The 17,468-nt window shown below is 49.0% G+C and overlaps 1 protein-coding gene across 1 annotated transcript in view; it reads right to left on the bottom strand.

The window, feature by feature from the left end:
- ENDOD1 (endonuclease domain containing 1) overlaps positions 1-17,468 on the bottom strand; it is a 29,513-nt gene that overhangs the window by 10,974 nt on the left and 1,071 nt on the right. The gene's annotated exons all lie outside the window — the stretch shown is intronic.

Raw genomic sequence — 17,468 nt, 5'->3', positions numbered from 1 at the left:
CTCTGGAATTAAATGAAAGGAGACTTTCAATGTTCCTGCTAATACGCATGAAAGAAAAAGAGACTAGTAGAAAATTGAGAAGGAGGGCTGGAGCGGAAATAGGCACCCATCCAACAATACGCATTAAGCATATTTATGTGCGATCACTAGTGGAGCAGAAAGCATTAGGCCTGGTAATAATAACAATAATAACAACCATCAACATTGATCGAGTATATATGCCAGGCACTATTCTAAGAATTTTGCAGGTACTAAATCAGGAAGTGGCTGCACTAAACATTCACTCATTTAAACTCACAAAACCTAGGTGCTGTCATGATCGTGTTTTGACAAGTGGAGAAACAGAGGCAAGTGAAGATCAAGCAGCTCACGTGTCAACTCAGAAGTCCAGCCCCACAAGTGCTGTTCTTAATCACTGCTTCAGAAGCCTCAAAATAGGTCTTCATGGGAGTTCCCTTGTGGCATAGTGGGTTAAGAACCTGATGCTATCACAGCGGCCCAAGCCGTTGCATGGGTTCAGTCCCCAGCCTGGGCACTTCCACATACTGTGGATGCAAACAAACAAACATTCAAACAAACAAAAATAGAAATAGGCCTTCGCATTAAGAAACTTATCATCTATTTAGGAAAACAAGATACAGATACATACAAAGTTAAATCGGAAACCCAGAGAAAACAAGAGTGTAAGGCAGATACAGTTAAGTGCCAAACAATGTGATAAAGAAAAAGAGCAATCAGATTTTAGAGGAAGGAAAGGTACAATGAACCCTGTCAGAGAGGACCTCTTACATTTTGGAGAAAACAAATATGACTGAGGTTAGGAGGCTGTGCAAGATTTTGATACATTCAGAGAAATAGAAAGATAGTAAGGCCGACAAGACATCTATACAAAGGCTTGGGGGCAGAGACCGCAGCCTGTGAAAATGGGATTCTGAGTGAGGAAAAGGGAAAGGTTTAATTGGAAGGGACAGCAAGGGGCCAGACGGTAAAGGACTTGATCTACGGTAACTAAGCACAGAATAATTATAACTCTAACGCATCGAGTGCTCACGATGGACCAGGCACCGTGGTAAAGGCTTTACATAAAGTCTCTTTTTAAAAAAATCCTAACAGGGTCCCTATTTCTTCCTTTGTAGAAAGTGTAACTGAGGCTCAATTGTTGAATCAGGTACTGATGTCACACTACCAGAGGAGGGAGCGGTCCCACACCCACGTGGCCTGACTTCGGCAACCATAACACACTTCTGCTCCCTTCTGCTTTTCTGGTGCTTTCAATGCTATGCTTCCAAGTGTGGACTTGGCCTGTACACAGGGGACATTTCCTGATGGCTTTGGAGGCCAGAGCATCATTAGGGACCTGTAATTCCAGGGAGAGAAATACCTGCCCGCACTGGCCAGAAAAGCCTGGACCACGAGGCAGCTGAGAGAATAGAAAGAGAAGGACATGCTACAGGTGGAGGGCTCGGGGCAGCCCTGCCGCTGATGGGCAGCTGACACCAGGGCAGACAGTGCTGAGGAGCGTGGGACATGAGGGGACGGTCCTGTGGGGGGCTGACTGCTAAAGACCTAGTGGGGAAGGGTCTGCCCTTCACTGCAGTGAGAGAATTTCAACATAGTCAAAGAATGCTCTGAGCTCCACAGTAACCTGCACACCCCGTCTCCTCCAATCTGCAGAGACAAGAGCGGCTCCAGAGAGAACAGACCGACCTCTGGTTCTGCTCCAGGATCTGCCCGTGGAAACGCTGGTCATGGACACAGTGGTGACACTGCGATGATTCACCCTGGGAAGGGCGGCGTTTCCTTCCTCCCAGAATCTTCGGCTGAAGCTAGATAAGCACTTGCTGGGGATGATTCAGAGAAGATCCAGTGATTGGGGAGAGACGTAGCGAGCGCCCAACGAACTCTGCAGGGACAGAGGAGCTACTGCCTTTGGGCTGTGTTTTATTTTTCAACACAATTTCTATCATCAGGATTCCCCATTGTGGCTCAGCGGGTAAAGAACCCGACTAGTATCCATGAAGATACAGGTTCCATCCCTGGCCTCGCTCAGGGGGTTAAGGATCTGGCATTACCACAAGATGAAGCATGGCTGTGACGAAGACTGGCAGCTGCAGCTCAGATTCAACCCCTAGCCTGGGATCTTTCCATATACCATGGGTACAGCCCTAAAAAAAGAAGAAAAGAGTTATATATCAAACAAGTTGAACCGTGGGTGTTCCAATTTTGTTTCTGCTGTGTGAACTCACACACACACACACACACACACACATGCATGCACGCACAGGGGCATTAGAGAGATGCTATCACCCTGCTGCCCATCACTAAGTGGGTCGGAGGCCCCCTCACCAGGAGCCAAGCCTGCAGCTGGCGGTCGGAACATCAGATAATCTTATCAGAGCTGGAGCCGGACGCCGCAGACAGGCCCCTGGCACAGTCCCTCATGTCAGAATGAACTAGATCCGAGGGCTCACCATGGAAAATACCCAGCGAGGGAAAGAGCTGCCTTTCAGAAAAGCAGAGGGAGGCTGATCGGCGGGGCCACGAGAGCCGAAGAAGGGCATTTAAGAAGGAAAAATCCAGGAGGGCTCTGGGCTCGCAGGAAAGGCTTAAACAGAGTTCCAACCCACCCATTTAAGAGAAGAAAAAATACATAAATAAACCCTCCCTGCTTGTCATCTAAAGTATTCTTCATCCTCTTGGGAAAAGAGACAGCTTTAGAAGAACTAGAAAGATGCTTTTCCCTTTCTTTTTTTTTTTTTTTCCCCTCTTCTCCTAAGGAATGAGAAATGCAGGCTTCTCATTTCCTGAACGGCCCTCCAGCGCTGGGGCGGCCTTCCTCCACCCTTCCTCTGGGCTCCCGGCCGCTCACACTCCTCCCTGCCTTCGGGGAGGGCGGGCACCCCCAGCTTTCCCTGGGCTCTGTACACTGTAGGTGCCTGTCTTGGGTCTGGGTCCAGGGAACGGTGGAGAGGAGGGAAGGAAAGGATGTCTCACCTCCATCACAGACTCCCCTTTTCCTTCAAAAGTTGAAAAAAGAAAAAGAAAAGCAGGAAGGATTTTTTTAAAAAAAAAAGTCCCCCCCCCTTTTGGTCTTTTTACGGCGGCACCTTCAGCACATGGAAGTTCCCAGGCAAGGGGTAGAATCAGAGCTGCAGCTGCCAGCCGACACCACAGCCCTGGCAATGCTGGATCCAACCCGCTTCTTCCATTGACTCTGCAGCTTGTGGCAACGCTGGATCCTTAACCCACTGAGTGAGGCTAGGGATGGAACCTGCAACCTCATGGATACTAAGGTCTATAACCCGCTGAGCCACAGTGGGAACTCTAAAAGCCCCATTCCTAAACGGGCTGGGGCGCTGCATGCAGGCGACTGAAGAGGCCTGCGAAGAGGCCAAGGAGGTGGCCCTGAGGGCAAACTCCTCGGAAGCCTGTGGCTGCTCCCCTGGGAGCCTCAGAAAGTGTGCGGTCTCCTTTAAGCCCTCCCCAGCCCTTCTCCGCTTACAGCACCCCTGGTGCTTACTCACCCAAGGCCAGTTTTCCACTCTGCTCTCTGGCTTTCTTTTCCAGAGCAATTATTCTTAGCACTTGACTCTGTGGTACAGAACTCAGAGAAGTCCATTCAATTGAGACACCACTGTTTCTAATTTTTTTCACCTTCCGAGTTCAAACAAGATCAGAGGTTCTTTGGCCTGGCTGCACATAAGAATCCCCTGGAAGCTTTAAAAAGTTTGAGCTGGGGGTGGTGCTTGGAGATCAGCTTATTATTAATTTTTTTTAAAGTTCTCTTGGTGATTCTAAGTGGAGGCCCCTTGGGCTTGATCGCTATCAGATGGGTCTTTGTCTGTCTTCGTGGAATTAAGCCCCTGCCTAAATGGCTAGGCAAGACAAGTAGTGATTTCTCTTCAATTTAATAGTTCTCAAAATTCCGTTTGTATTAGAAGCAACTTGCTCCTTGTTAAAAATGCAGATTCCTGACTTCACACCAGAGGTGTCTTCAGTAGGCCTGAGGTGGGCTCAGAAGTTCACTTTTTTTCTTTTTACTGCCACACCTGCAGCATATGGAGGTTCCCAGTTTAGGGGTCAAAACTGGAGTGCAACTGCTAGCCTACGCCACAGCCACAGTGACGCAGGATCCGAGCCACATCTGTGACCTACACCACAGCTCAAGGCAATGCCAGACCCTTAACCCACCGAGTGAGGCCAGGGATGGAACCTGCATCCTCATGGATACTAGTCAGATTCTTAACCTGCCGAGCCACAACAGAAATTCCAAAAGTGCATTTTTAACCACCACCCCAAGTGCTGCTGATGCGGGAGGTCCGAGGACAACAAGGAAACACGAATGATTACTACTGCAACTCTGGGAGTGGCCCCACAGGGCTTGATTTATTCTCCCGCTATTAAGACTTTGCTGGAGGTATCAGCAGCGCATTGCAAGAGCTGGGATGACAAAGCCAAGAAAAGGAATCAAGTATTTATTATAGGGCCCTTTGCATCCTCTGCCCATCGGAGCAGCTAATATCCGAACACAAAAAATGGATACACACGGATTTCCTGCTTCATCTGTATATGGAATGAGAAGGCTATCTTGCTGTTTATGCTTTTTTTGCTCGTATCTCACAGGTTCTATTGAAGAGGTGTCATGACCCCTCAGCCCCAGTTCCTCCAGCCTCTTCTCACACATCGTCTCTTATGTTCACCCAGAACAAAACAATCCCCATTCCCCAACCGTGTCAGTTCATAGTCTCGGTGTACAGGCTGCCCTGCTCCTTCTGCACTGCCGTCCTCGTCATCACTGGCTGGGGTGCCTTTGCCACTCCTCTCGCCACTCCGCTACTCTCTGGTTCCAACCTCACAGCTCCCCTGTCGGGTGGTTGCGTCTGGCCTCCCGGATCCACTCTCCATGCTCTTCTGTGCTCTCTCTGTGTCCCAGCTGGCGGACTTCTGGGGACCCCCTCCACTGAGCTCTCTCCCCTCTGGCTTCTGACCAGAGCAGCCAATGGGATGGGGCAGGAATGAGATTTATTCCCATGCTCCCTCCCCACCAGGTCCCTGCTGTTCTGGCTCCAGTCGAACTTTCTCTGGAGTCATGGTTCTCAGCAGCCTCCCTCTCCCCGACGCAGCAGGCCTGGGATGGTGATAGCTTCCCGCGACAGTGACAGCTTCCCGTGATGGCTAGGCCCTCGGTAGGTACGTTACCATTTCTTGTGGCTTCCTTTCATTCTCCGTAAATAGTATTCAATCCTCTCAGTTAAACTACTCCGCTCCGACGGTTTCCTGCCAGGAAGGACCCTGGCTGATACAGCCCCAGTAAGATCTTTTCCAAAATGCCAACTCACCCCATCCTGGGAGGTCACCCCCACCTCAGGACCTTTTGCAGAATCAAGTACCCACAGGGTTGGTACGAACAACAGGTTCTTTAGAGGAGTGAGGGTCTCTTAGGTAGACCATTCCTGCTGCCCACCCTGGCCCTCCCAGCCAACCACCAGGTATGCCAACGCCATCAGCCAACATACCACATTCAACCCCGACTTCCAATGTAACCAAGTTTTTCTGACACAGTCTCTAAGAGAGCAGTATTGCTTACCACCTGACCCTCTCTTACCACCTCCCCGCCCATCTTAACCAAGGGACAGCCAATCTGGCCAGCCCCCTCCCAGATGGCTCTCTTGGGTTTTCCATCCAAGAAGCTCAGAGCCTGACAATGGTCAGAGTGTGGAGGTTGCTGGGGGGACTTTAGGACTGGCAGCCAGGCTGGTGCATGGGAAAGCAGAACTGGTTAAGAGAGAGAAGAGAATGGGAAAAGGATCCTGAAGACTTTGTGGGACCCTTTGGTTTCTAGAAGTTTCCCAGTTCTGGATCCTTTGATGCCTGTGTGTATCTCTGTTCCTGTGGCTGTGCATCTACCAGTGATTTCTTATAACAGTCCTGCCCTTCACCCGAATAAGCCTGGGTAAGCTCACGATTCATGCACCAACAAGCCTCAGGAGTCCTGCTTTTAGGAGAACCCAAGGGAACTGGGGCAGGGACCTTGCAGGCCAGGAACCTTCTAGATGCCTGGATCAAATCTCAGGCACCAAGAAAGAGGCACGGGTGCCTTGGTTGCACAAGCCTAGGGACAGATCAGAGGGGGCTGCAAGAAGGTATTCCTACTAAATTCTTCAACAGAAAAGAGTATCCCGGGGCAAAGTAATACAGAGGGTAATGCAGGAACAGCTGAACTCAGAGCAGAAGCTGGGGCCAGTCCCAGACAAGGCGGCGATGAAGCAGAAGCATGGAGGGAAAAAGGGCAACATCACTGGGTCAGACCTAGGAGCACGGTACCCTCTTCTAGTTTTCTCCGAGGCAGGCACAGTCTGGGAAGCAAAGGTTACTTATTCATCCCATATGCTTCCCCTACACGTACTGAGTGTGTGGATACACCGAAGAGTGCCTCCTGCATACACTATCGTATCGAACCCCCCTAACTCGTCCATAGGGCAGGTATGATTTACGAGCCCTGGGACACAGATGGGAGATGAGGCTCCCTGAGATTCAGTGCCATTTCCAAGGTCACATAGCTGGTAACTGACAGAGATGGGACTCAGCCCAATTTTGTTTCACCACAAAGCCCACTGGGGGGAGTTCCTTGGTGGCTCGGTGAGTTAAGGATCCAACATTGTCACTGCAGTAGTTCAGGTTGCTGCTGTGGCGTGGGTTCGATTCCTGGCCCTGGATCTTTTTCATGCCTGGGGTGCAGCCAAATCCCCCACCCACTCACCCAAAACCCAACAAAAAAAACCTCACATAGTTTCGAACTACTCTGTGTGCCCATTCCTTTCCCCCTTAGGGCTATGAGTCTGGTGGGAGAGGGTTAAGTCAGCTAATTCTTGCACACTATCTGCCTTCCTGACTAAGTAACAAGACACCTGAGGGCAGAGACTGGGTCTCATTCCAGCCCCATGTCATGGATTCCTATTTCTGGGCTTAATCCCAAGAACTCAGTCACAGATTATGATGCTCATAATAATAACACTGATAAAAGGATCAATCAGCCCCTGGACGTCTGAGGACTCACCCTCGAAATGCTAACACCGTTCACCTGCTGACCAGGAATGAACAAATGGAGGAGCAGATAAGAAACAGGATGAGCTTGTTTCTTCCCCTGAGGAAGCCTGTATGCTTATCTCTTAAACCTCAATTCATTGACAGAGAAGAGAACAAATTAATGATAAACTCTTGTCGCTGATTGGCTGTGACCACTTTTATAATGCAAATGAACGTGAGGAAACTCCCAGGCTCTGACTGGCCTGGGGCAGGAACAGAGGGGCAATGGGGCCGCCCTTATGGAGAGTAGGAAGCATCAGCAGTCACAGGCCCGGGCAATGAGCCGCCTGAGTGCAGAACTGCAACCTGCGAGGTAGCCCTGTCAACTCAATTGTGCTTCCCCTTCATCTGAAAACTGGAAAAGGCTTATTATAGCCAGTCTCCACGCAGGCGTATAACTAACCATAACAGAGGAGCTTCTCCAAAGCCAAGAGGTGAAATGCCCCCTTCATCTTAAAGGGCATCAAAGAGGACTCGGCGGCCCTTGGTCCTTGTCGACAGCAGAACAGCTCTCTTGTGAGGAAAGGATTTATTCGCATCCGCCCTCAACCCTCCTCAAGGTGCGTCTGACGCTTCAGACCTCTCATCTTTTTTTTTTTTTTTTTGTCTTTTGTCTTTTTGTCTGTTGTTGTTGTTGTTGCTGTTGTTGCTATTTCTTGGGCCGCTCCCGCGGCATATGGAGGTTCCCAGGCTAGGGGTCTAATCGGAGCTGTAGCCACCGGCCTACGCCAGAGCCACAGCAACGCGGGATCCGCCAGAGCCACAGCAACGCGGGATCCGAGCCGCGTCTGCGACCTACACCACAGCTCACGGCAACGCCGGATGGTTAACCCACTGAGCAAGGGCAGGGACCAAACCCGCAACCTCATGGTTCCTAGTCGGATTCGTTAACCACTGCGCCACGACGGGAACTCCAGACCTCTCATCTTTTGCACAAAACTAAAGCCTCTGTTCTCAATGTGGCGCCTCCCATCTAGTAAATCTGCCCCCAGGCAAAATCATTTCTGTTTCTTTGACCTCTTCTGGGTTTTGTGAGTGTTGCTTTTCTTCAAGTGCCTCTAAAGGTGAGACTACAGGCTGGCAGGGTTGAGTGACGAACACAGATTGGAAGTGAGATCTGTCACCTGTGTCATTTCCTGGCCTTGTGACTCGGGACACACCAGGGATTCCCTGGCCCCCAGTTTCCTCTATAAGAGGAGAAGGATAACACCGCCTCTGTTCAGGAAGGGAGGAAAAGGGAAGAAGGCAGGACTGTTTCAGACTGACCCTGAGTTATACATGATACAGACTTGAAAAAGTGATGAAAGAGACTTGCATTTCAAGTCCCCAGGACTTCTGCTTTTAAATGAAAATGCTTAATGAGACCAATTGTTTATGTTTCTGTGCAAAGTTGCTCGTCTAGAGGGTCCCTTCCTTCTCCCGCTCCATGGCGGCGCTGAGCATCTGAGAGGCGTTAGATGTGGCTTCACAGAATCCAAAAGGGATTTGCTCAATTCTTGCTCAACCTTGACAAGAATAAAGGATGCGAGTGCACACAGCCCCTCTACATGTAAGGGAAATTTCTGGAATGTCACACACACCATACACATACACACACAAACTGTGAAGACTGGCTATCTGTGAGAAGCAGGATCTTTTTGCTTTATATCCTTCCAAAATGCTCAGAAAAAAATGTTTATCATAAGCACATATCACTGGAGTTCCTCAGTGGAAATGAATCTGACTCGTATCCATGAGGATGCAGGTTTGATCCCTGGCCTCACTCAGTGGGTTAAGGATCCAGCGCTGCTGTGAGCTGTGGTGTAGGTCTCAGACACAGCTCAGAACTGGTGTTGCTGTGGCTATTATGTAGGCCAGGGGCTATAGCTCTGATGTGACCCCCAGCCTGGGAGCCTCCATATGCCATGGGTTCGGCCATAAAAAGACCAAAAAAAAAAAAAAAAAAAAAAAAAGATAAAAAAAGCACATATTACTTTCCTAATTCTTAAAAAAAAAAACCCTAAATATGATAAAGAACCACCACCCCATTAAAAACGTTCATTGCAATTGTCTGTAGGTCTAAATCTAGGGCTGCCATTTAATAAGACTGCAGAACTTTCAAATTTCACCACCCACGCTGAATCCATATTTACGATGTGCTCACTATCCAAGAACACTTATTAATAAGCACGTACCCAGTGCTGGCATCATGCTTGACCAGGAGCTGGAAAACTACAGCCTGTGCGCCAAATCCAGCCCACCACCTGCTTCATAAATAAAAATTTCTTGGAACACAGCCACACTTGCTCGCTTATGCACTGTCTGTGGCTGCTTTTCTGCTAGATCAGCTGGGCTAAATAGTTGCCACCGAGGCCATATGATCCTAAAGCCTAAAATATTTACCATTTGGCCCTTTACAGAAAAGGTAGCCAGCCCCTGTGTTAGGTAACGAGGACTGTACGGTGAGGAGGATAGGTCAGTGCCCTGCCCTCATGGAACTTAAGAGTCTAGCCGGTGGCACTCAATGAGTCACACAAATTTAATGTGCAAGTGTATCACCCTGGCAAAGAAAGGTATGTTTGGTGCCACTAGAGAGTATTATGGGCAACTGACCTATTAGGAATATCACAGAAGTCAACCCCCCCCCCGCAGCAGGTACAAAGGTCCTATGATGGGAGAGAACACAGAAATGACAAACAACAACAGGGAGTTCCCGTCGTGGCTCAGTGGTTAACAAATCTGACTAGGAACCACGAGGTTGCGGGTTCAATCCCTGGCCTCATTCAGTGGGTTAAGGATCTGGAGCCTGAGCCGTGGTGTACGTTGCAGATTCGGCTCGGATCCCACATTGCTGTGGCTGTGGTGTAGGCCAGCAGCAGCTACAGCTCCTAGCCTGGGAACCTCCATATGCCGTGGTACAGCCCTAGAAAAGAACCAAAAAAAAAAAAAATTAATTAAAATAAATAAATAAAACAAACAACAACAACAGAAAAGCCAAAGTGGCTGAGGTTAAGGCCTGGAATGTGTGTCACCAGATAAGGCTGGGCGGGGAATGGGAGACCGACCACCCAGGGCTCTGGAGACCCCGATAAGGACCTGTCTTTATTGGAGGGGAAATGGGGAGCCCCAAAGGCTTTGCGGTGAGGCCGCTGGAGACACAGTGAGATGAAAGTTGTGAGAGTGTCTTTCTGGCTGCAGGGTGGAAAAAGGCTGAGGGAGACCTGGGGAGAAGGTTTAAGCCATCAGGAAGCTGTTTTGCAGAAGCCTGAATGAAGCTGATGGGAGCTTGGACCTCAGGGTCCAGGTGGTCAGGTCTATAGGGGTGACGTCGGTCAACCGAGGGGCAGAGGCAAGGCCATCAACCCCCCCAAAAACGGTTCACTTGGCCCTGGAGGAGGCCTCCAATGTTATCATGGGCTCCATGGCTCCAGATGCAATAGAAATATCCAAGAATGAGAAGAGAGCTTTTACGCCTCATAGACCCAGCTTTCCTTTCCCCGAGCTTCCGCATGTCCTGAAACCACACTGGATACCAGCCTTTCAGAAATATAAACAGTGGCCATCTCCTTACATGATCCCTATTCAGTCATGCATCCTGGTTAACTCAATCACCCCTAAAATTAAGGTGCAAGGCAACTGGAACATGTAATCTAATTATATTTCCAAATCCTGCTTCGGCCATCTATTTACTCTGCAAAATGAGAAGTACTCATATTTTCAGTTTTGATTAAAAACATAAAATGCCCACATGTGAGCTCCTTTGATTGAGCCACCCATCTGTCAGGCACTGGGTCAATACAAGCATGACTGGAATCCTAAATCGTGCTTCTATTTTGGGTTCACCCTATGAGCTGGTTTCTTTTTTATTTCTCCTTCCTTTAAGTGGCCAAACACATATGTCGGAGGGCAATGAATTATTGTGGCCAGAGATGTCAAGTTCTATGGAATCAAAAGAATATGTGACCACTCAGGGAACATGACACTTAACAAGAAGAAAAACATTCTTGAACTAACAGGAATTCTAGGAGCAAGAGCAGATCACTGGCAGCAAAAGCTCCTGGCAAGTGGGAGGGTTTACTGTCTCCAATTTTCACTTGTAGAGCTGACAGTCGAAAAGGAAGAAGAATCTGAAATCCAAAGAATAAAATCTTTACTCTTCCAGGCAAGCTCCACTCAATCACCATGAGCTATAACTAAGATTTCCAGAATGGTGTGCCAGAAGCCAAGCCAAGGAGTTCCCATCATGGCGCAGTGGAAATGAATCCAACTAGGAACGATGAAGTTGCAGGTTCGATCCCTGGCCTTGCTCAGTGGGTCTGGGACCCAGCATTGCCATGAGTTGTGCTGTAGGTCACAGATGCAGCTCGGATCTGGCGTTGCTGTGGCTGTGGTGTAGGCCGGCAGCTGCAGCTCCAATTAGACCCCTAGCTTGGGAACCTCCATATGCTGCAGGTGCAGCCCTAAAAAGCAAAAAAAAAAAAAAAAAAAAAAAAAAAAGGGAAAAAAAAAAAAGAAAAAAGAAGAAGCCAAGCCAAACATCATCCAAAGAACGGGATTAATTAGGTAAAATAAAACTAAAATAACAAATTGAGTGAGTCAACTTGGAATCTGAAAACACTGACGCTGTAGTTGGAAACCAGCGTGACAGAGCAAAAAGAGGGCTGAGCACTGTGGAGCAGAGTGGCCGTAAGCTCCAGTCCAAACGCTGCCATCCAGCAGCTGTGTGACCTTGGATAAGTTACTCAACCACTCTGGTCCTCAGTTCTCGAAATGATAAGCCATGGGTCGTAGTACCTAGAGTTGTTACATAAATGAGTTCATTTGTGAAGATCCTTGCACATAGTAAGGGATCAATCAATGAGAGCTCCTTTCCTGGACCGTCCAAATTTAAGTCTGAGCTGAAGGAATGGTATACAGGTCCATCACCATGAGACTCTTCCAGGACAAAATGTCACTACAATGTTCTACCAATATAGGGCAAGGACCTTAACTTGCTCCTGAGAATGACCACAGATTAGATAGGAACACTAAATTCCAAGATGAAGGACAAGCTAAGAAAGGAGAAAAAAAGCCAGGAAGAGTAGCAGGTATGACTTCTGTTTTTTCTATCTGCATTCCAGTAAGGAAGAAATTGTGAGCAATTGACGCTGGAACTGTCCCGGTGAGTCAGGTGCTTCCCAGCCTTCCTCCGCAGGGCACAGCAGGCTGGAATGCAACTGCTCTCTGTTTGTTTTGTGACAACACGCCTCTTGGTTGCTTGAGACATGGAGGGTGGAGGTATCTCTGGCACCTGTTTTTGTTTTTCTAATCACCTAAATCTATCCATCCATCCATCCACCCATCCTCTTCATCTTTCATTCAATCTCTCACCACCTACCTCCCGAGCACCTGTTATATGAATGTGGGATATATACCAAGCATTTGAGAAGATACACAGATGAATGCTTTGTGTTTTGGGAGAGATTTATAGACCTGCAGGAGTTACTTATCCAATCCAACATTCCATTCATGTGTGCCCAACACCTATTAGAGTAAGACCTTAATAAAGAATACCCATTATTAAGAACTTGCCACATTCTAGGTTCTATGTCACATGCTTATATGTGTTATCTTGTTTATTTGTACAACCAGTCTATGAAGTAAACACCGTTATTATCTTTAATGCACAGATCAGAAAAACAGGACCAGAAGAATTTAAGATCGCACATCGTGTACATGGCAGAGCAGGGATCTGAACTCCGAGTTTCTTAATGAGTTTTGTAAGTAAGAAATGGATCTGTCCTGTTTGCTGTGTCCCCTACATAGAGATGGCAGTGGATGAGGTCTTCTTTTTTTTTTTTTTTTTTTTTTTGTCTTTTTGCTATTTCATGGGCCGCTCCCGCGGCATATGGAGGTTCCCAGGCTAGGGGTTGAATCGGAGATGTAGCCGCCTGCCTACGCCAGAGCCACAGCAACTGGGGATCCGAGCCGCGTCTGCAACCTACACCACAGCTCACGGCAACGCCGGATCGTTAACCCACTGAGCAAGGGCAGGGACCGAACCCGCAACCTGGATGAGGTCTTCTTGATGTCTGTTCTCTGACACAGTATCAAGAGGACTGATGCTGGAATAAATGAAACAGTGTGTCTAACAGTTTCAGGATGAGCAAGTGAGAAGCCATTGATGTAAATTAAAGATTAAGGACGTCACTGAGGCTCTAACTGTGACAACTGTTCCCATACATTTACTAAGATTTGAAACATGACTTCATCGGGCCCTAGGCAAATACAATTGTGTTAACCAGAAATATCTGCTTCGTCCTGGAGCCACTGACCCCTGAGCGACATTCATGTGGCCAAATATGCGCTCCCAATTGTCCTACAACTGTTGGGGAAGAGAAATGGAATAGAAATTAAGATTTCCCCATAAAAGATGAGAATTAAAGTCCTATGACCAGTAATGCAGTGGATCCATGAGAGGTCAAATAATCTCCGTGGTGCATCAAAAGAGCACCAGACCAAGAACAGTTAGTCATGAGTTCAAGTCCAAGCTGTGTGACCTTGGGCACAAACCATTAACCTCTCTGAGCCAGTTTCCTCATTTCTACAATGAAGAGAATGAGATTTACCTCACAGTGTTTTTATAAGATTAAATAAATATAAGCTGAATAGAAAGTCAGCTCCTTCCAGTATTAATGCTTATAAAACGGCAGGAGGAGTTCCCATTGTGGCTCAGTGGTTTAAGAACCCAGCATAGACTCCGTGAGGATGTGGGTTCAAACCCTGGCCCTGCTCAGTGGGTTAAAGATCTGGCACTGCCGCAAGCTGCGGTATAGGTCGCAGACGTGGCTTGGATCCAGTGTTGCCTGTGGCACAGGCCGGCAGCTGGAGTTCCAATCCAACCTCTAGCCCAGGAACTTCCAATATGCTGCAGGTGGGGCTATAAAAAGAAGAAGGGTCTTTTACGTTGGCTTCTAGCCTGAATTAACACCCTTTGCAAAGGCATCACCAGTTCTTTGTCCAAAAATTCTTCCTTTAAATGGAAATGAGCTGAGTGACTAAAAGGTTTAAGGCTCCCTATCTAAACTAAAACCCTATTCTCAGTTTTGGCGGCACACCCTGACCGTCTCCATGGTGCTAATGGGGACACGTGGCCCCATCTCTTTCTTGCCTTCTCCCCATTCTCAATTGAGAGGTGACCACATTGCACACAAAACCCACAACAGCCCTCTGTTTTCGCCGTTTCCTTTAAAGATCCCCCTCCGTCGTGGGATCCTGTCATCTGACTCTAGAGAGCTACTATCTAGAGAAGTGAGCCAGAGCCTCTGGGGTAGTTCCGAAAGCCAGAGCGCGAACTGATGGGGTGGATTCAGGAGAAGGTTCCTGCTCTGCATGTGGACTATGTTTGGAAGAGTGGCTGCTGGCCAGCGGGGGCTGGGGGAGAGGGGGCGGGCTGTGTGGAGAAGCCTCTAAAGCAGGCAGCTCTCCACCAAGAAAACTCAAGCTGACCGTCTCACCCACTCCTGTCTTCCCAACCCTGCTAACATCGAGTGACTTTATTCAACACGTCTCGAGGGCTTTCTGTGTCCTAGGCACCAGGGATGCCAGCAGGAGGAAAACTCTGCCCTCAGCTGTCAAGGGCTCACACTGGGGGGGAACAGACCCAGGAGCAGGTATTTATAAGCCAACGTGGCGAGTCCAAAAATAGAGACGTTATAGGGAGCATCACGGGGCGGATCTAACTCAGGAAGTGGACCTCCCCCCGGGGGCCTAGCCTTTCTGGAGGAGGTGACAAATCAGAAGTCTTAAAGGATGGAGGAGGGGAGGCAGCAAGGGGCAAGCAGCGAGGGGCAGAATAGAAAAGGCGTTCAGCTCAGGGCCGCCAAGTGGGAGGGGGAGAAAGCGGGATGGATGGGGACTTTGGGGCTGGTAGACATGAACTATTACACTAAGAATAGATGGGCAGTGAGGTCCTACTGTACAGCACTGGGAACTCTATCCAGTCCCTTGGGATAGAATATGATAGAAGGTAGCATGAGAAAAAGAATGGAGCTTTGTATACACACACACACATACGTGTATTCATATATATATGAGTGACTGGGTCACTGTGTCATACAGCAGAAATGGGCGCAACCCTGTAAATTAACTCTACCTTAGTAAAAACTTTTTTTAATTAAAAAAACCAAAGGCACTCAGAGCCCGAGGAATTAGCATGAGCAGAGGAACAAATGTGCCCAGCAGGATGGTTTACAAGAGGCACTCCAGGCAGCTGGATAAGGCCAGAACACTGCAGGAGGGTGGGGAGGGCTGGGAGACAGGCTGGAGCTGTCGATGGGAGCCAGGGCACGGGGGCCTTGTAAACTGCATTCTGCAGGGTGAACTTTGTCCTGTAGGTGTTAAGCAGCCAACACCCTAAAGGTTTTAACCACAGGAGTGAGTCATTTTTAAGATCTTTGATTTAGGAGTTTTTCTTTCCCATAGCAAAATTGCAGGCCAGCCTGGAGAGTTGCTGAATTGGGCTTTGGGAGCCCCGGAGTCAGAACAGCCCTGCCTGACTCACCACCAAGGGCAGGTGCCAGATGCCTTTGGTCTCCTGCCTCTTCCTCCTCTGTGTGCTACACCTCTTGGTAACACGGACCTCATAAAAAGGTGATGTGGGCACAGGTGACTCAGCATTACAGACGGCTTGGAAGCAGCCAGAAGTCCACGTTGAGCCCTGAGCATCTTTCTGCAGTGGGGACCTTGGCTGGGAGGCTGGCCGCAGTGGGGCAGGTCTGCTGCAGTATGTTCCAGGGTCCACCAGCATTGCATCTGGCAGCTTTTTCCTCCCTCGCCTCCTTCCTAATACCCCCCTGGCTCCTGACCAACTTGACCTGACACCGAGATGGGAAGAGGTAGGCAGCACAAGCCCACCTTGCAGAGAGAAGCATCCTGCTGGCAGTGCTCAGCCACGGGAGGGTTCCTACCTCCCCAGAGGGGAACTCTGGCCTCCTGTGCTTTTCCAAACCACTGCACCTCTCGCGTCTCAAGCTGCCATTCGGAAGTCTTCCCCTTGCTCCTTCCCCACCCTCTTTTAGCTCCCCAGTGCCATTCCCCATCCCCTGGGGCCCAGGATCTCCACTGCCTACAGGACGGTTCTGTCCACTTCCCCTCTGCAGAATGAGCCATGCTCCTTCGGGCTCCTTCAATAACTGCATATAGGGGTCAGCCCCGATGCCCCCAAGCCCTGCTGGACCACTCCTCCACATTGCCGCCTCCCTTCCAAGACTCCTCTCAATTCTGATCTTCTGAGTAGCCCATCATCTACTCCCTTGCACTGGTTGAGCTGCTCCAACCACTCCCTACACACTAATCCTTGAGTCGGCCCCGTAGTGCTCACTCAGCATGTCCCCTCTGCTGGGGGTGTCCTCTTCCTTGTCTCCTCCCTGCACCATGCCTCATCTTCTAGGCACAGCACAAATGTCACTCTGACCTGAAGCCTTACCCCTGTCACCTCCAAGACAGATGAAATCTCATAGGACTTTTTTTACATTTTTAACCTGAGGGTGTTTTGCTCATGTCACAATAACAGCTAGGACTTATGTGCCAGGCACGCCTGAGAGCACTTTATATAGAGGAACTCACTTAATCCTCAAAATTCCCATTATGACCTCTAAGTTGACCTGCCCACATTTACAGTGAGTCCATGGAAGAACTAAGGCCTGATTCCACACGCTGTGTGGCCCTGATCAGAGGTGATGCCCCCTTTCCACCCAGCAGACCAGGGGGGCTCTGAGTCCCAGAACGACACTCTGTCTCCAGCACCCCAATTGCCTGGCACACAGCGGGTACCCACTAGCTGGGGTACTTCTAGATTTAACTCGAGCTCAAGGGGTAGAGTCGGGCACAAACTAACTTTAGATTAATATATGCCTTAAGTGTGCACAGTTTACACCCGACCTTATAGGTCCTGACCGCAACAGGATGTGGAGATGGTACGAAGACAGGTGCAGATGGCTTGAGTTCTGGTCAAGGTCCTTGAGCTAGGGATAACTGAATGTGATGACAGAAATTACAACCCAGGGCTCTGAATGAAACAGCTGGAAGCTGGTCCCCTATTCATAGTGCGGTCCTGGGCAGCCATGGCCATCAAGAACGGGTGAACTGAGTAGTCAGCTCCTTCCCCAGCTAGGGGGCAAGCCAGCCTGGCTGGGTGTTCTAGAGAAGAGGCTTGTCTCTGGAGGTAGACATGTGACAAGAGGTGTTAAGACAGGTTCAGTAGGGTCTCTGGGGGCCTCTTGGAATATTTGGTCACTCTCACCAGACAGAACTAAAAACGCTGAGGCATGACCTGGTTTCTAAGTGGTCAGATAATGTGGATAGGAAGAGTCAGGAAAAACTGGTTTGTCTTTCCCCTTAGTTGGAGGTAGTCAATGTTTCCC

The sequence above is a fragment of the Sus scrofa genome, chromosome 9 (assembly GCF_054392235.1).
Source record: "Sus scrofa isolate SSC_HxYL_T2T_F1_AM1 chromosome 9, Sscrofa_HxYL_maternal_Yorkshire_Landrace_v2.0, whole genome shotgun sequence".
NCBI lineage: Eukaryota > Metazoa > Chordata > Mammalia > Artiodactyla > Suidae > Sus > Sus scrofa.
The sequence above is the reverse complement of the archived record's forward strand: the minus strand, read 5'-3'. Positions and strand labels throughout refer to the sequence as shown.